A 20,724-nucleotide genomic window follows, 5' to 3' on the forward strand; every position below is an offset into this window, starting at 1 on the left:
CTGTTTTTACTAAGGTAGCAGTGAAAGTCAAACGCTTTCATCCATCCTTTTGTGGAGTGTATATTGGAGCCAAATTTGCTCGCCTTAAAACTTGCAAACATCTCAGGAATTTCTAAATTCTTCTGCCCTTTGCTCAAACCCCCCATAACATGAAACTCACCTCCCGATGCAGTAATAAGAAACAGCTGAAAAAAGAATGGAAAACATCTCCTCTTCACTCCAAAATCAGTGAAACTCTAGACCCTCTTACAACACCTCGGGTCCTGCGTCCTGTTTTGGAAGGCTCCAGCCCTATAACCTAATCTTCAAGCCTAATTTCCCCCTGACTGCTTCCACAGAAACACTAACATAAATTAGTCCCATGCTTGTTCTTTGGCGGGGTCGTTAAGGCGTACGTCGGTCACCTGAACAGAAAGCATAACTCCAAGGATTATCTTTTTACTTTGTCTTCCTCTCATATCCCGATGCCTCAAATAGCCACATGTTTTATGGGATTGGCTGTGAGCAAGCAGATTGGAGTTGTGTTCTTGGCCGTTCAGAAGGGTGTACTTTCAGCAGTAAAGCCTTAGGAGGTATTCGTCTGTGCTAGGGGAAGTGGAGTAGGCTGCAGAACACAGGATCATTTGGGAGCTGAGGAATAAGACAATGTGTCGTGGAAATGTTTTTGTTGGAATCATGATTTGTCTGACTAGTATTTTCAGCCATGATGGTCTTTTTGAGGCGGGCTACTTATGTTAGCTCTAAGACTGGTGCTGGTTTTACACAAGACATTCTTTTCTTTTACCAGGGTAAGTTGATTGAGAAGACATTCTCATTTACACTGTATGGTCTAAGGAAGAGTTGCAATGGAAAGTGGTTGAATGAGCTAATGATGGCTCTCAACTTCTCTCATCTCTATTTGATGCTGGTCTGGTTTCACTAATTCAGTGCTATACAGGTTTCTCTCTTGCTTCACTGGGTCACTCCTAATCCTATGGCCTTGAGGTACTGGCATCCTGACCTAGTCTCTGGAGCCCAGTGTCTCTGCTGGTCTCTGAAGCTGGTATCTCTGAGACCAATGCACCCTCCAGCTGGCTTTCGACCGAGACACACACACACACACACCGAACGCCTGCTCCGACCCTCAGGGAGAGGACACCCCCCCTCACCAACACACACATCCCTTACTACAACACACACCCCCACACACTGCCCATTGTGGATCAGTGGCACTGCTCATACCTCCCATCTCCTCTCCCCAGAAGATAAGGATCCTATGTTTCCTTTTTCTCTCAGTCTGCAATCTCATGGTTATATGAGTGTGTGTGTGTGTGTGTGTGTGTGTGTGTGCGCGAACATCTGACTTTCGGATCATTGGCCCCAGGGCTGGCTCATGGCTGGGGTCGCCTAGAGAGGAACTGCTCATCTCCATCAGTGGGCGCGTGTCAATGGTGCCTGCATGATGATGGTGATTCTTGAAATACGACCCTGGATGCCAGGACCCTCTGTGCCACTGTGCCCATGCCAGGGGCACAGCATGGCATCGGTGTGGCGCGGGTATGGGGCGGGCATGGCAGTAGCCTTTCAATGGCTCTTTGCTAGTTAGTGAGCTGGGAGTAGGAGCCAGATTGCTCGTGGGACGGCTCACTCACAGGTTCAGGGGGTTTAACCTCTAGTTGCTCCATCTGCTACCAGCGGAGAGGCACTGAGCAGCACAGATGAGCGGTGGTCTAGAGACCAGACAGGCACTGTCCATACTGTGAGTGTGTGTATGTGTCATTGTATATATAGTACATTAGTGTGTCTGTGTTGAATGTGTTCGCCTGTGTGTGTTTGTTTCGTGGATGGTATCCACATCAAAGACCATATCACATTTTACGGCTAAAAATGCAACGTAATAGTCATCGCTGTACAATAGACCCAACTGAAGAGAAGCTGTTTGAAATTCAGACTGCCTTTCCCCAGGTCGCCAGTCAATTGTTTGGTGTTTTATATTGCCCTGAAGGTTTTATGACCCCGTCTCTGTCTCTGTCTCTACCGCTGCTTTTATGGTTCATGAATATGTTTGAGGAGGCGAGGCATGGAGGTGTACCAGAGGGGGACAGGGAGCAGGGTCAGTCCCTGAGATACATTTGAAATAGGATTGCTTCCGGTAACTTGGGAGAGAGGGGGGTCCAAAAAAGAGCCTGAAGGTCATGTGGAGGTCAGCTGTGGTTTCCAGGGGAACAGGTGGGGGCAGGATGGCAGCTGCCGGGGGAATTCTGGGATTTCACAGGTGAGGGGAGGATCTGACGACACTGTCCTCCCTCCTCTATCTGGTGTGTGTGTGGTTCAGTGTGTGTGTGTGTCTCTGTTTTTTATGTTTGTGTGTGTCTGTGTTTGTATGTGTGTGGCAGGAGCAGGGCCAACTTTATCACCCGTCCTAATCCAGGACGGCAGTGTCTGAGAAGCAGCTGAAGCACACACACCCCCACCCTTCCTCCAGAAAAAAAGATTTTGAGGTTTTAGGGGATTAGGAACTGGGAGGAAGGGGGGGACTTGGCAGATAAGGGTGTCTGAGTTGCCTCCCTCCATTTTGAAATGGCCAAGCTGCTACAGGGAACGCTCTCCTCAGGCAGCTCCAGGCTGGTTTCCCTCTTTGTTATTAACCCTGGTCAGGGCCAATATGGGCCACGTTTCTCCATAACTGCTTCATACTCCTGACTGAGCTTTTTCCAACCTCATGTCTAGCTAGGAGCAGAAATCCTGAAATATAGGCCTGGGCCCATAGTCGCCAGCAGAGATTAGGGACATCAGTGGTTCCAAGGCAATTTGCTCCGTCTTTGAGTCGGACTGTCTCTGAGTTGATCTTTCTTTGAGTTGGTCAGTCTCTGAGTTGATCTCTCTGAGTTGGTCAGTCTTTTAGTTGATCTTTCAGAGTTGATATCTCTGAGTTGGTCTGTCTCAGAGTTGGACTCTCTCTGAGCCCTCCTGTGTGTCCAGGCTTCACTAATGAGATCAGTGGGCTGGCGGTCAGGCTTGTGTAGGCTGAGGACGGGGCAGAGGACAGGACCAAGGGGGCTAAACACAAAAGGAGGGGTCAGATGGCCCGAGGTGAGGCTGGGACCCTGGCTGGCCCCTCTTGTCCCCCTTCCCTCTGGTGGTCATCGAGCCGGCCTCAACGGCCAAATCTGACCTCCTCATAGGATCATGAATTAATTAGACCAGATAGGGGCTAACGAGACCAAGACCTGTACTGGTGGCCTGGGGCCAGTGGTGTGTGTGTTGTGTGGAGAGAGGGAGGATGGGGGTCAAGAGGAGATGACAACAGGTGGTGTGAGGAAGAACTTTATAAAAGTACCCCCTAACCCCCATTGCGCACACGCAGACACGCACGCACACACACACACACACGCACACGCACACGCACACACACACACACACACTCTCCATCCACCCCTGCCCCATGCTAATGAGCAGTGGGGCATCTGCAGGGCCATTGTGTGCCCTGGGTTATGGCAGGACCACGCAGACCGCCGAAGAGAACAATAAAAGCCTGCTCCGACCGTTGTGACTAATCACACTACATTATGTCTCATGGCTACAGATCACTAGCTCCGCTGGCTATACCACACTGTCAAATCCACCAGACCCTCCCACTGACCTCCACCGTCTGTCAGATTCTGTTAGTTCCCAAACTGTTATGCAATAGTAGGAGTGCTAATTGGAGTCCTGTAACCTTGTTATCCTGTGATCACAGAATTCCTCAAATTTGTTCGGATATATTTCAAAAGCATGTTGTTCGGGAATAAGATGCGGTTCAAAAATAGATCAACTCCCATCCTTGTCCCCGAGTCGACTCCTGTCGGGTCAGGCTCGGTGGATATGTTGCTGTTTTCAGGTTCTACCAACGGCTGCTTTATTATTCCGTTAATTTTGTTGCATCTCTTCCCCGGGAGCCTTCTGCCTGCCAGACGAGAGGCTGATTCAAAGTCAAGTTTTCGCTTAATTGACTCTGGGAACATTTTATTTACAGACACATTAAACTCTAGGCGTTCAACAGTACCATACATTGTTGTATTAAAAGCACATTTCAAGGGGATATATTTGTTTTTAACCCTCCACAAATGGTAAATGACCAAGCAAATGACCGTTTAAACTCTCTAAGCTGACATTCACCTTAAGATGACCACCGCTTCAGAGTTGGCATAACACACACAAACCGCCTCCTATTCAATCTGCCTCCTATCCTATCTCTATCCAATATACAAAGCTGATAACATGACATGTACCTCAATTACAGCAATAGCACAAAAGCGAGAAGGAACCAACAGTGTAACAGTTGGCGCATGCCAGTAGATGCTAGAACAATGTGGTATCTGGCATTGTCTCCGGCCTTGTCGTGTTTGCGTAAGCATCTATTCTAAATCTCCCAACCGCTAAATCTCCCGACTTTTGTCCTATTGTCCAGGACAAGTAAAACAATTGTCAGACAAGAAGAATATAGATTTAAGCTGTCCGAATGGACAATTTTTACAAAATCTGACAAATCACAATATCAAACAATGAAGGCCTATTCCGATCAGAATTGGATGTTGGTGTTTCCTCCGACACATTGTTGCGGCTGGCTTTCGGGTTAAGCGAGCAGTGTGTCAAGAAGCAGCGCAGCTTGGCAGGTCATGCTTCAGAGGAAGCAAGACTCTCCCAAGTCCGTTGGGGAGTTGCAGCGATGAGACAAGATCGTAACTACCAATTGGATGTCACGAAATTGGGGAGAAAACGTGTTAAATAAATAAATAAAAATTTCCCATGTACATCAATAAAAAAAACCTACGTGTCAAAGTGTAGGTGATATGCATATTGGCTACAGTCTCTTGTCCAAACCGATCCTGACATGAGGGAGACGCAAGAAAATGTAGCCAAACTTAAATGAGACTTTTAATTTCATAAATATAGGCTAAACGCCAGTCATGTTTGACAAATGAAGGATAATTAGCGTCTAAAGACTTCATTCTGTTGACATAGCCTACTCGAGGCAAAGTTCACTCAGATCAATTGGTCACAAGACCGGAGAGTGAAGGAGGTGCCTGTTGCACACCGCACATCACCCACTTTGAATCTGAGCGGAGGCGGTCAGTATTTTGAAACTATTTAACCATAAACGTAATTGTTTAAAACCTGGACATTTTATGTAATTTTATAAAGCATGTCTTACCTTGTTTCAAAGTAGCCTAGCCAATATATGACCATATAAACACTTAATAGGCCATTGAAACCAGCATTCTTCTCATGTTCTATTGGTTTTCAAATCAACATTATTTTATTGTCCAGCAGGCAAAGGCATAATCATAGTGATTTGAGAAAAAGTCTGTCCTACATGTCCAAAGGACAAGTGGCAAAAAAAAAACTGGAAATGAGCACAGATTAACAGATTGAAAACGGGCCTGGTTTTTATCACCGATGTGTGCACCCAATACAACTCTCGCTCTCGCTCACTGCCCAGTCCCAGTCCAGATTCTGCATTTCAGTCATGTCTCTCTGCTGTTGTGTGTGCATGAGTCATTTCGACTATGTTCAGAACTCTTTTTTTTTTTACCCGCATTGGCTCCTGAGGGAAGGTGGATATAGAGGCGTATGGGATTTGGCAAGCTGTCCCACATTGTAAGGTGGGCACCAAGAAAGCTTCCGAGCCCACACACATTCTGTGAGTAAATTTGCGCGACGCAGTTGTACTTTTTGCACACTTTCCAACTCGAGATAACCAATTTAATTGAATTGAGTTTACAGTATAGGTGCAAAATAGAATATTTCTCTTCAGGATACTAGATACTAGATCTAGATACTATATCTACCATTTTGGTTTTGGGCAATGCTACTGCAAGATTCAGTCTTTGTTCAATGAAGCTTTTTATGTTTTGTTATTGTCCGTTTTATGGTAATTTTATTGTCATACAGCTTTTAGAGAAAAGGCTGAGACGTTTTTATGTTTGACCACTCATCAACTCCTTGTTTGTGTGGAACGACAGTGCCTCCGGGCTGCAATCTCAAACTAAACATCACACGGCTGAACCCTAGCCCCCCTATACTTATTTTACACCATATCTGTCCCCAGGCTGTGATGGATGGTTGGTCGTTTTTTTTAGAAAGCCATAAAACACTCTTCAAGAGATCAGTTGGGAATCTAACTCTTAAGCACCTTTTGAAACCTAATTTTCAATTATTTATCAGACTTCGCTTAGTATTCAGAGATCTTCATTATCGTACTGAGATACAGTACCCTAAAGAGAGGGGGTGGGGGAGGTGGAACCAGAATGACCCATTCTAATCTTCCATTCTCATTTCATTGTGATAGTGTGGGGACAGAACAGTTTCTCCAGATGGCTGGCGTACAGTAGACAGAATAGAGAGGGTCAGTGGGGGGAATTTGGGAGAATGGAGGCAATTGCCCCTCTAGACAATGGGGTTCCTTGTGGCCCTATGCTCCCCTTCCATAGGACAAGCAGACCATTACTAGATTAAAGTAATCCTCTTCCAGGGCAAACAATGTTTCTATTAGCTGGCCACACGCATGGGATTAGACCACATCAGTAATGGATTTATTGTGGAGGAATCTGCATACAAAATGACTATGCTTGGGGGCTGAAAGGGGCCGGACTCTCCCCCCGTAAGCCCTGCCATCATTACTGCCCAGTCCCCTCGTTCTTCCCGTCCCTCCTCCCTCTCACCATGCTTCCTCTCTTTGTTTTCACCATTCAGTTGTTTTGGGTCAGACCTTTATTCCAGTGGCGAAGGGGTGTATACACCGCTCGCCCGCAAACACCAAGTAGTATTTTAATATGGCCCCTCTTGACTTGAAGTACTGTATGGCTGTGTTTCAATCAAACTGGCCCACTAGGTCTGAGACATGGGAATGACTGTTGGGGGGGCGGAGATGCACGCAAGAGAGGATGGAGGCCAAGCCAACCCCTGTATAAACGACCCTCCACTCCCTCCCTCCAACTCACTGTTATGAAGGAGTTTACTGGCCTTCCCCACACACATATACTGTAGGCTGCACGTTACTCATTTTTTGTGTTCGAATTTATTCATTTTCCACTCTTTGCTGGCCTTTATATAACATAGTCACCCATAAGGAGCTGTTATGACACAAAGTGTTTTCATTGTTATTCATTGTGGAAAGAAAATATATGATATAAGTTAAGATACTTTTCTTGGACCTATTAGTTATTTAGGTTACATCTAGCCCTCCGTTGGTGCTGTGTTCACATTCTCAGACAGAGACATAGCATGCATCCCAAATGGCACCCTTTTTCCTTTATAGTGCACCGCTTTTTCCTAGGGCCCATTTGGAACATGGCTTCAAAACTGGCTTCAGTCAGAATGCTCCAGTGTGACGGCAGAGAGGTTGGAGAGGGCTTCTTGGCTGGCAGCAGACATGTTTCCCTATCGTACTTTCCTTGAATTACGGTGCTCAGCTAAGCCTAGCTGCCTGGGGGACTGTAGCCCAAATACATACATATGCACACAGACACCCACACACGCACACACACACACACAGTTCTCCCTCCCCCCAAAGACACATACAGGAAAGGTGTGTTGGGGGATTAACCTCTTGCCCCTTGACGGATGAGCACAGCCAGAGCAGGACCACCGTTATAGGAGATGGGAATGGGCCATGAAGCGAGACACTAGGTGAACACTTCCCATGGTATGGGGGATTGGAAGGATTTACACCCCAAAGAGGTGTGTGTGTGTGTGTCCACAGGCTGCTTTCCAAGGCTGAAAGAGACCAGTGCTGCTTTTGTGGGAAGAGGGCTAAGAAGAAGGGGAGAGAGGAAAAGAAAGCTTGAAAAGGCAGAGGGGAGTGTGATAGTGTGATGGGGAGAAGTAGTGGGTCGGACTGGTGTCGGAACATTCCAGTTGTCGTAGTATTTTAATAACGCCCCTCTTGACTTGAAATATGTCTGTGTTTCAATCAAACTGGCCCAGAGACATGGGGCAGAATGTTGGGGACGGAGGTGCATGCAGGAGAGGGTGAAGACCAAGCCAACTACCATATAAACTACCCTCCCTCCCTCCAACTCACTGTTATGAAGGAGTTTACTGGCCTTCCCCACCCACATATACTGTAGGCTACACATATACACACACCTATACATGTACAAATATGAACACACACAGGCAAGGTTTCGCTCGCTCTCATATGAGGCCCTGCAGGTCACAGTCCCCCTCCACATTGAGTAGTGCGGTCGCCACACACTCATTTATTACTCCAATTTGTACCCTAGCACTTCTGTCTGTGAAAGGCTGCTGAGGAGGGCCAGGCACCGCCATTTATGACCACTTAAAATGGCCTGAAATGTTGCACCTTGACAGCTCACCTCGTCTATCTGTCCCTCCCCGTCTATGCCGGCCTCCCCCGACTATTTTCATGGCAGTCTGAGACACCAATTTTTATGTCATATAAGGTTGAATTACGAACGTTACAGTATTTCTACATTGCGTTGTTATGAGTCGTGCTACGAGTGAGTTTTTATGAGGTGCTCTGACCAAAGCTGATGAGTTTTGAGAAGCTTTAAAGAAGTGTATGTTTTCTGTCATGCATCCCTGGGTAGAGTTGGAAAATGGAAGTGAAACCTTATTTGTAAACAGTATTGCCTCATATAGTTGCCCAAACTGACACACTACTTTAGCAGACATGCAAACATTGTTTGTTTTATTGTTTCATAAAAAAATAAATTTCATGCAAAGCAACAAAGAAAAAAGGAAGAATGCTTAAAAAGCAGTATTATAATGCATGGTGGTGTATCAGAACTCCCATCAACCTGGAGAGTCCTATGCGTTTTCTCTGTCATAAAGGAAATCATTTTTCATGCCCTGTCACCACCACGGTGGTGCCAGCTGCCTTTCACCCATCAGTCGCCCAAAGGCCAGAGAGGTTGGCCCAGGGATGGGGGTCTGTGAGGGGAAGGGGAGGAACCCCCAGCTGTTGTGTGTTAACAGGACTCAGGTGACGGGCCTAACCAGGGGAGACAGCTTCTAAATGAGTGGCGCGACAAGGACAAACACGCATCATAAACAAAAGAGGGGGAGAAAATTAGGAGAAATGAGGGAAGGGGAGAAAGGAGAGGAGAAAACATACCATCAGGGTCATATGGCTGGGGGGGTGGGACCCTCCTGGACTGGACCCTCCTCCCCCCAACCTCCCCCTTCTCATTTCCCTATCATCCCCAAGGCAATATCTGTCTGGGTCCGTCAGTGGTTGCCTCACCATACCAGTCCCAGCCTTCCCTACCGCCATCAACCAGTCTCATTATCCAGAGTGGGCCTTTCTTTGTTCCCTATCGGGAGTTTGGAGATGATGAAACGTCAAGGAGAGAGCGTGGAGGGAGGGGTGGGTGTGTGTGTGAGGGGGCTCTGGGTGGGACAGATTTCCTGGCCGCAGGTGCCTCTAAGCACCAAACAACTCCCTCCTCTCTTCGTACACACACACTCACACACAAACCTCCCCTCAAACCACCCGTCCAGCTCATGCCACCAACCCCCCCAACACCAAACACAACACACACACCCTCCATGACAGCTGTGGTTCTAGCAGTAGGAGTCCCAACACTAATACCCTCTACATTATGAGTATGAGGGATAACTAGAGATCATCTGCCCCTCAGGTACTCATTCACACACACATGCATGTGTATTTATGTCAATGTCACTCAATGTGTGTATGTGTGGCCACATGTGTGTTCGTGTTTTAAGCGAGAATTTACAGGCCAAACCACAACTGTCTTTAATCCTAGTGAAAGTATGGGGCCCCCATGGAGAGCCCCCAAAGGCATACCTCCTCCATCCCCCTACCTCCCCTCCCACCCGCCAAACAATCACTTTTATTGATCACCAATTTGGGGACCCACCAATACACTCAATCCCCCACCCCCTATACATCTGCCTATACATCTGGTGTCCAAGGCAAAATAAATATAGAGTCGTGGCCAAAAGTTTTGAGAATGACACAAATATACATTTTCACAAATTCTGCTGCCTCAGTTTGTATGATGGTAATTTGCATATACTCCAGAAAGTTATGAAGAGTGATCAGATGAATTGCAATTAATTGCAAAGTACCTCTTTGCCATGCAAATTAACTGAATCCCCCCCAAAATATTCCACTGCATTTCAGCCCTGCCACAAAAAGACCAGCTGACATCATGTCAGTGATTCTCTCATTAACACAGCTGTCATGCTGATTGGGTTCGAATAACAGACTGGAAGCTTCAAAGGAGGGTGGTGCTTGGAATCATTGTTCTTCCTCTGTCGACCATGGTTACCTGCAAGGAAACACGTGCCGTCATCATTGCTTTGCACAAAAATGGCTTTACAGGCAAGGATATTGCTGCTAGTAAGATAGCACCTAAATCAACCATTTATCAGATCATCAAGAACTTCAAGGAGAGCGGTTCAATTGTGGTGAAGAAGGCTTCAGGGAGCCCAAGAAAGTCCAGCAAGCGCCAGGACCGTCTCCTAAAGTTGATTCAGCTGCGGGATCGGGGCACCACCAGTACAGAGTTTGCTCAGGAATGGCAGCAGGCAGGTGTGAGTGCATCTGCATGCATAGTGAGGCAAAGACTTTTGGAGGATGGCCTGGTGTCAAGAAGGGCAACAAAGAAGCCACTTCTATCCAGGAAAAACATCAGGGACAGACTGATATTCTGCAAAACGTACAGGGATTGGACTGCTGAGGACTGGGGTAAAGTCATTTTCTCTGATGAATCCCCTTTCCCATTGTTTGGGGCATCCGGAAAAAAGCTTGTCCGGAGAAGACAAGGTGAGCGCTACCATCAGTCCTGTGTCATGCCAACAGTAAAGCATCCTGAGACCATTCATGTGTGGGGTTGCTTCTCAGTTAAGGGAGTGGGCTCACTCACAATTTTGCCTAAGAACACAGCCATGAATATAGAATGGTACCAACACATCCTCCGAGAGGAACTTCTCCCAACCATCCAGGAACAGCTTGGTGACGAACAATGCCTTTTCCAGCATGATGGAGCACCTTGCCATAAGGCAAAGTGATAACTAAGTGGCTCGGGGGAACAAAACATCGATATTTTGGGTCCATGGCCAGGAAACTCCCCAGACCTTAATCCCATTGAGAACTTGTGGTCAATCATCAAGAGGCGGGTGGACAAACAAAAACCCACAAATTCTGACAAACTCCAATCATTGATTATGCAAGAATGGGCTGACATCAGTCAGGATATGGCCCAGAAGTTAATTGACAGCATGCCAGGGCGGATTGCAGAGGTCTTGAAAAAGAAGGGTCAACACTGCAAATATTGACTCTTTGCATCAACTTCATGTAATTGTCAAATAAAGCCTTTGACACTTATGACATGCTTGTAATTATACTTCAGTATTCCATAGTAACATCTGACAAAAATATCTAAAGACACTGAAGCAGCAAACTTTGTGGCAATTAATATTTGTGTCATTCTCAAAACTTTTGGCCACGACTGTACAACTACCTCATACAGAAAACGGACATGCAAAACCATAAGGGGGGGGGGGGGGGGGGGGCTAGGCCTACTTAATTCAACACACAGGAGATGAGGCATAGATTGCATACATTGACCTTATCATCATAGGCACTGGCCGCTTTCATTGAATGTCAAACACACGCCATCGATACAGCACACATTCATAGTCAGCTATGAATAAATTCAAATTAAATTGTATTTACATAAGTATTCACACCCCTGAGTCAATACATGTTAGAATCACCGTTGGCAGTGATTACAGCTGTGAGTCTTTTGGGGTAAGTCTAAGAGCTTTGCACACCTGGATTTTACAATATTTTCCCATTATTATTTATACAATTCTTCAAGCTCCGTAAATTGGTGGTTGATCATTGCTAGACAGCCATTTTCAAGTCTTGTCATAGATTTTCAAGCAAATTTAAGTCAAAACTGTAACTAGGCCACTTAGGAACATTCAATGTCATCTTGGTAAGCAACTCCAGTGTATATTTGGCCTTGTGTTTTAGGCTATTGCCCTGATGAAAGGTACATTTGTCTCCCAGTGTCTGTTGGAAAGCAAACTGAACCAGGTTTACCTCTATGATTTTGCATGCGCTTAGCTCTATTCTGTTTCTTTTTATCCTAAAAAATATCCCTAGTCCTTGCTGAGGACTAAGCAAACCCATAACAATATGCAGCCACCACCACCATATTTTTATTCCGTACAAGCTTCCTTCTTTTCACTCTGTCATTTAGGTTAGCATTTTGGAGTAACTACAATGTTGTTGATCGATCCTCAGTCTTCTACTATCACAGCCATTTAACTATGTAACTGTTTTAAAACCTCATGGGGAAATCCCTAAGCGGTTTCCTTCCTCTTTGGCAACTGAGTTAGGAAGGACGCCTGTATGTTTGTAGTGACTGGGTGTATTGATACACCATCCAATGTGTAATTAATAACTACACCATGCTCAAAGAGATATGCAATGTCTGTTTTTACCATCTACCAATAAGTGCCTTTCTGAGGCATTGGGAAACCTTTGTGGTCTTTGTGATTGAATCTGTGTTTGAAATTCCCTGCTCGACTTAGGGACCAGACCGATAATGGTCCTGCTTTAAATTATGTTCAGTTTGTAAAGGCTTCATAAAGCCTTCATAAGCACTACATACATGTGTTACAAAGCATCTATGACCGTATGTCATGCTATACAGAGATGTGGACTCAAATCACGTGTCTTGGATGCAAATTTTGCAACTTGAGACTTGACTTGGCAAAAAGAAAAAACACGTGCGACTTGACTTCGACTTGACCATCTTAAAAACAAAGGTGTCCATGTATGCCGATGACTCAAGTTTTATGTTAAGTCCGCAAGCTAGATCCCTGCAATGTCTCATTAAAGATCTAGATAACTTTTCTGTATTCTCTGGACTAAAACCTAATTATGTACAGTGTGTACAATATTACGTATTGGATCCTTAAAAAATACATTACCCTGCAGCTTACCTATAAAATGGACTGATGGTGAAATAGACATACTCGGTATTCATATCACAAAAGATATAAATAAGCTCTCCACAATGAATTTCAATAGAAAACTTGTAAAAATAGACAAGATCCTGCAACCATGGAGAGGTAAATACCTGTTTATTTATGGAAAAATTGCCCTGATTAACTTCTCCAGGGTATGTGGGACCCTAACGTCCCACTTGGCCAAAAGACAGTAAAAATGCAGCACCAAATTCAAATAAATTACTATAAAAATCAATCTTTCATGAAATCACACATGAAAGACACCAAATTAAAGCTACACATGTTGTGAATCCAGCCAACATGTCTGATTTAAAAAAGCATTTATGGCGAAAGCACACCAAACGATTATGTTAGGTCAGTACATAGCCATAGAAAAACACAGCCATTTTCCCAGCCAAAGATAGGAGTCACAAAAAGCAGAAATAGAGATAAAATTTATCACTAACCTTTGATGATCTTCATCAGATGACACTCATAGGACATCATGTTACACAATACATGTATGTTTTGTTCGATAATGTGCATATTTATATCCACAAATCTCAGTTTACATTGGCGCCATGTTCAGAAAACTCTCCAAAATATCTGGAGAAATTGCAGAGAGCCACGTCAAATAACAGAAATACTCATCATAAACTTTGATGAAAGATACATGTTTTACATAGAATTAAAGATACCCTTGTTCTTAATGCAACCGCTGTGTCAGATTTCAAAAAAACTTAACGGAAAAGGCAAACCATGCAATAATCTGAGACGGCGCTCAGATATAAAAAAACATTTCTCCGCCATGTTGGAGTCAACAGAAATACGAAATTACATCATAAATATTCTCTTACCTTTGATGATCTTCATCAGAATGCACTCCCAGGAATCCTAGTTCCACAATAAATTGTTGTTTTGTTCGATAATGTCCATTAATAACCTGTTTGGGGTGCAGCCCGACACCGGTACACTTATGACAACATCCAGCTCAAGTGCAGGGCGCGCAATTCAAAAGCTATTTTTTAAAAATATTTAACTTTCACACATTAACAAGTCCAATACAGCATATGAAAGGTAGACATCTTGTGAATCAAGCCAACATGTCCGATTTTTAAAATGTTTTACAGGGAAGACAAAATATGTAAATCTATTAGCTAACCACGTTAGCAAAAGACACCACTTTCTAACACCATCAGTTTTTACCTCCATCACCAGCTATCACTAATTCGACCAAATAAAGATATATATAGCCACTAACCAAGAAACAACTTCATAAGATGACAGTCTGATAACATATTTATTGTATAGCATATGTTTTTTTTGAAAAATGTGCATATTTATGGTATAAATCATAAATTACATTTCAGCTACAATCAGAAATTGCACCGAAAGCAGCCATAACATTTACAGACACCAACATCAAATACCTAATTACTCCTCATAAAACATATCTGAGAAATACATACTGTGCAGCAATTGAAAAACAGGATTCTTGTGATTCCAGACAATATTTCCGATTTATTAAATGTTTTACAGCGAAAACAAAATGTAGCGCTATATTAGCATAGCCACATTAGCCAGACACACTTGGGCGCGCACGACCAGTTGACATGCACGACAGATATATGAAATAACATTATATATTGGGTCTTACTTTTGCTGATCTTTCATCAGAATGTTGATCAATGTGTCCTTTGTCCAGATGAGTCGTTGTTTGGATTCATAATGGCAACTTTCCACCTTAATTTAGCATGGGTACCGGTCCACTGGCACGGATCTGTCCAACATAAATAAATTCAGAGAACGGAACACGGCAAAACTCCCGAAAAAATTCAAATAATCTGATTAAACTATATTGAAAAAACATACATTACGATGATATGATCTCATTTATCAACTAAAAACCGAGCCGGAGATTGTTCCCGTCCAAAACGGCAGCAAAACAGAACCCAATGTCACTCCCAAGTCGCGCGTTTCAGACTTCCGGAATTGGTCGGTCACGCCAAAGAAATAGCTATTATTCAACCTCTAAACAAGATGAACACAAAATTCCTTCTCTCACACCCTCTTGACACCCAGAGGAAGGCGTCTGAAGTGTCCGTAGGGTCCTACGTCAAATGACCATGTATAGGCATAACGTTGAAGAGAGCAGAGATTTCTGACATTCTACTTCCTGGTCAGGGAAAGTGCTGCCAAATGACTTCTGTTCCACTCAGAGAAAAAATTAAAACGGTTTTAGAAACTAGAGACTGTTTTCTATCCAATAGTATTAATAATATGCATATTGTAAGAGCAAAATTTGATTAAGAGGCCGTTTGAAAATTGGCACATATTTTCCAGTTTTTCCAATACGCCCCCTGCAGCCATAACAGGTTATGTCCAAGTAGCTACTTTTGCTAGCACGTTTAGTACACATGTCCAAACGCTCGCGCAGGTCCAGGCAAACGTAGGACGAAAACTTCAAAAACTTATATAGTATAAAGTTATATACAGGTCGAATAAACTTGTCAAACTAAGTAGAGAATCAATCTTCAGGATGTTGATATCATAAATATTCAATAACGTTCCAACCGGAGAATTCCTTTGTGTCTACAGAAGTAATGGAACGCAAGGCGATATCATGTGGAATGCGTGTGACCAGGAACTGGCTCTCTGCCAGACCACTGACTGAAACACCTCCCATCTGGCCCCACATCACAGTAGAGGCTTCATTCAACGTTCTACAGACTGTTGACATCTAGTGGAAGGCGTAGGAATTGCAAACAGATCCATATATTACTGGGATTTGAATAATTGATGAGTTGAATATCGACCAGCCTCAGAATTCTCACTTCCTGTTTGGATTTTTTCCTCAGGTTTTTGCCTGCCATATGAGTTTTGTTATACTCACAGACATCATTCAAACAGTTTTAGAAACTTCAGAGTGTTTTCTATCCAATAGTAATAATAATATGCATGTATTAGCATCTGGGACAGAGTAGGAGGAAGTTCACTCTGGGCACGCTATTCATCCAAAGTGAAAATGCTACCCCCTATCCTAGAGAAGTTAACTCCTTAGTCATATCTCAGTTTACTCACTTACTTATGACGCTGCCTACTCCTGATGATTCGTTTTTCAAATCATATGAGCAAAAAATATTTTGCTTTATCTGGGATGCTAAACCAGACAAAATAGAACAAGCCTATCTATATAATGAATATGAATTGGGTGGGTTGAGATGATTAAATATAGAAGCACTTAACCTCTCTCTAAAAGCTTCACTCATTCAAAAGTTTTATTTGAACCCTAAATGGTTCTCAAGTGGATTAATAAGAAAAGCTAATCCAATGTTTAAAAATGACCTTTTTGCCTTTGTGCAGATTGCCATGTCTCATTTTCGATTAATTGAAAATGATACTTTTTTCAAAGTATCTGTCTTTTTCAAACAAGTATTGCAGAGCTGGCTACAATTTCAATTTCATCCCCCTGATAGAAAGATAGAACAAATATTACAACAAATATTATGGCTGAACTCAAAATTGCTGGTTGATTAAATACCTGTATTTATAGGAAAGATGTTTGAAAAGGGTATTTTGTTCTTAAATGATTGTAAATGGGCTCATAGGACTGAAAAGCACCTCCGGACTGAGTGGCAGCTCCGGACTGAGGGGCAGCTCCGGACTGAGGGGCAGCTCCGGACTGAGGGGCAATTCCGGCATCGCCGGCGTGACAGGCAGCTCTGGCAGCTCCTGGCTGACTGACGGCTCTGGCGGCTCCTGGCTGGCTGGCGGCTCCTGGCGGCTCCTGGCTGGCTGGCGGCTCTGGCGGCTCCTGGCTGGCTGGCGGCTCTGGCGGCTCCTGGCTGGCGGGCGGCTCTGGCGGCTCCTGGCTGGCGGGCGGCTCCTGGCTGGCGGGCGGCTCCTGGCTGGCGGGGGGCTCTAGCGGCTCCTGACTGGCTGGCAGCTCAGACGGGGCTGGGCAGACGGGCAGCTCAGACGGCGCTGGGCAGACGGGCAGCTCAGACGGCGCTGGGCAGACGTGCAGCTCAGGCGGCGCTGGTCAGACGGGCAGCTCAGACGGCGCTGGTCAGACTGGAGACTCTGGCGGCTCAGGACAGACGGGAGACTCTGGCGGCTCAGGACAGATGGGAGACTCTGGCGGCTCAGGACAGACGGGAGACTCTGGCGGCTCAGGACAGACGGGAGACTCTGGCGGCTCAGGACAGACGGGAGTCTCTGGCGGCTCAGGACAGACGGGAGACTCTGGCGGCTTACCTGGTTGAATTCTCCCCGTAGCCCGGCCAGTGCGGCGAGGTGGAATAGCCCGCACTGGGCTGTGCTGGCGAACCGGGGGCACCATGCGTAAGGCTGGTGCCATGTACGCCGGCCCGAGGAGACGCACTGGAGACCAGATGCGTTGAGCCGGCTTCATGGCACCTGGCTCGATGCCCAACCTAGCCCGGCCGATACGAGGAGCTGGAATGTATCGTACCGGGCTAAGCACGCGTACTGGGGACACCGTGCGCTCCACCGCATAACACGGTGCCTGACCAGTACGACGCCCTCTCTCTCCACGGTAAGCACGGGGAGTTGGCTCAGGTCTCCTACCTGGCTTAGCCATGTTTTAATATAATCCACTGAACACGACAAAAAATAAAAAATAACAAAGTAACCTAACCGAAACATTCCCGTGTGGCATGAACACAGACACAGGAGACAAACACCCACAAACCAACAGTGAAAACAGGCAACCTAAATATGGTTCCCAATCAGAGACAATGCAAAACACCTGTCTCTGATTGAGAACCATATCAGGCCAATTGACAAACCCAAACATAGAAACACATAACATAGACTGCCCACCCCAACTCACACCCTGACCATACTAACTAAAGACAAAACAAAGGAAATAAAGGTCAGAACGTGACAATGATATTGTAAATCGTAAGGGTAGAGTTATGTCCTTCATGGAGTTATCAGAATTGTACGGGAAGGTCTGCTCAATCCAAGAGTACAACCAATTGATTACAGCATTGCCCCAAAAATGGGCAGACAGAACTGGTCTGTCTGCCCAATATAAAGGATCAAAACTGGCGGAGGAGTACCAGTATGTTGACAACTGTGCCATACAAATTGCAAAATAGTTGGGAAGAGATTTTTGATGTACCGATTCCATGGGTTGATATATAAAACAGCGCAAGATTCAAGACTTCGTGCTTTTCAGCTAAAATTATTATATAGAATTCTTGCCACCAACAAAATGTTGAATATTTGGGGCATAAAATCATCGAAGCTCTGCAGATTTTGTTGTGAGGATACAGAATCAATAGACCATTTATTTTGGTATTGCCCTCAGGTAGCCTGTTTCTGGTCTCAGGTTCAGGAATGGCTGAAAATGCATAGCATTGATCTAAAATTGACACTAGAAATAGTACTGTTAGGAGATCTGGAGAGACTGGGTCAGTCAATTACTAATATACTAATACTCTTAGTAAAAGTATTTATCTTCAACACGCAATCTGTAGATTCTATTCGATTAGATAGATTGAAATTGTACGTTAAACATCATAGCATAGTTGAAATATATGTGTTGCGTACACACACGAAGTGGGTGGCCAGCAGAGATAGATGGGATGGGCTGAGGGAAGCTGAGGGTTGGTATGTGGAATTGGAGACGAGTGGAGTTGCTGTGTGTGAGAGAGAATGATGGTCAAAAGATAAATGACAAAAAAAAGTCAAAATAAAACATAATAAAAGGACATTTGAATGACACTAAGTGGCAGTGTTTTTACAACTAATGCCGATTTGCCTGAGGCTGATGCCGTACAGGTGTTTGTACACATGCATATACAAACACTCTCATTCAAATAAACACATACAAGAACACACACATACATGTAACAGTGCCAGAGATGCACACAAACATATACAGTTGGCATTGCTGTTATGATTTCAGTTGTCCTTGATGTCCTTTGTTTTAAATGTATTATTTTGTTGAATTTTTTTTGCATTGTTGTTTGCTGTTTTCTTCTCTCTTTTCCTTTTTTCTCTTTAGTTCATTCTCTTGGTTGTTGGTGCTGGTGCATTTGGGGGTTCTTGGGGGTGGGGAATGGTATTAATTGTTTTTTTTTCCGGGGGGGGGGGGGACGGACTGTGGGAGGGGTCTCGAATGGTTGAGGGACAGCTATTGGGGAACTGTGGGGGGATCTTGGAGGGTTCGGGTTTCACAAGATTGTGATCATGAAAAAGGAAACTATGACATATATTTTATATCACTATCATGCACACGCACCCTCACACATAAGGATGGCTCTGTTGCGGAAAGACTGATACATGTTTGATAGTGTCTTGATGCTGTATTGTTTGTCCTTCATGTTCTAATACTTTTAATGTTACCCCTTCCTTGTGTTTTTTTGTTGTAATAAATTAAAATTAAATTAAAATTAAAAAACATATCCAGGTGATAGGGCCACACTGATAACTCGAGCTTGGTTCCCAAGTTTTTAAACCATACCAAACCATCTTTCCTATAGTGTCGCCATAATATTTGAATTGAGGAAGTGTGATCATAATCATTAGGATATTTTAGGCATCTGCAGTACATCCTAAATGCTCCCCCAGCCTTCAGACGTGAGCTAAACAGTGCAATTGCACTTGAGATGCATTTTAAGGTTATGGATGAGAAAGTTAACTTATTATTTCCAAACGTTTAGGTCAGCTGTATGCTGCTGCTTTGCAGTCTATTAACAGCAAGGGTTGCATTAAATAGGCTCAATATTTTTTACTGATGCATTTGGAAATATCCAATTAATACTCACAAAACATATACAGTACCAATCAAAAGTTTGGACACACCTACTCATTCGATTATTTTTCTTTATTTTTACTGTTTTCTAAATTTGTAGAATAATAGTGAAGACCTCAAAACTATGAAACAACACATATGGAATCATGTAGCAACTAAAAAAGTGTTAAATCAAAATATATTTTATATTTGAGATTCTTCAAAGTAGCCACCCTTTGCCTTGATGACAGCTTTGCACACTCTTGGCATTCTCTCAACTAGCTTCACCTGGAATGCTTTTCCAACAACATTGAAGGAGTTCCCACATATGCTGACCACTTGTTGACTGCTTTTCTTTCACTCTGTGGTCCAACTCATCCCAAACCATCTCATTTGGGTTGAGATCGGGTGACTGTGGAGGCCAGGTCACCTGATGCAGAACTCCAACACTCTCATTCTTGGTCAAATAGCCCTTACACAGCCTGGAGGTGTGTTGGGTCATTGTCCTGTTGAAAAAGAAATGATCGTCCCACTAAGCGCAAACCAGATGGTAATGGGAGTATCGCTGCAGAATGCTGTGGTAGCCATGCTGGTTAAGAGTGCCTTACCCCGTGTATCTATCTATCTATCTTCTTACTGCCCAGCAGGACTTTGTTCTTGATCCTGACAGAGAAAATGTGTTTATGACTATCACACACTTTACTAAGAAACGTTTTCTCTATTGTGGGCTTCTAATACATCTCCTACATTTAAAATGTGGATTGACCAGATTGTTGACTTTCTTCCTCTTGAAAAGCTCACTTATGACCTCCACAAGAGACAGCCCAAGTTTGATAGACTCTGGTCTCCACTACTCAACTATATTTAAAATTGGGCAGAGTGAATGGGGTGATTAGGGAAATGGGCAGGTACATGTTGTGCAAGGTGCTGTAAAAACTGATTCTTTGCTCGTCGTCTCAGCAAAGGCTGGAAATAGCTAA

The 20,724-nt window shown here is 44.3% G+C and overlaps 1 protein-coding gene across 2 annotated transcripts in view; it reads left to right on the top strand.

The window, feature by feature from the left end:
• Window positions 1-20,724, top strand: part of LOC139537573 (roundabout homolog 3-like) — a 265,454-nt gene that overhangs the window by 139,963 nt on the left and 104,767 nt on the right. The window lies entirely within an intron of this gene.

This window comes from Salvelinus alpinus, chromosome 13, assembly GCF_045679555.1.
Source record: "Salvelinus alpinus chromosome 13, SLU_Salpinus.1, whole genome shotgun sequence".
Taxonomy (NCBI): domain Eukaryota; kingdom Metazoa; phylum Chordata; class Actinopteri; order Salmoniformes; family Salmonidae; genus Salvelinus; species Salvelinus alpinus.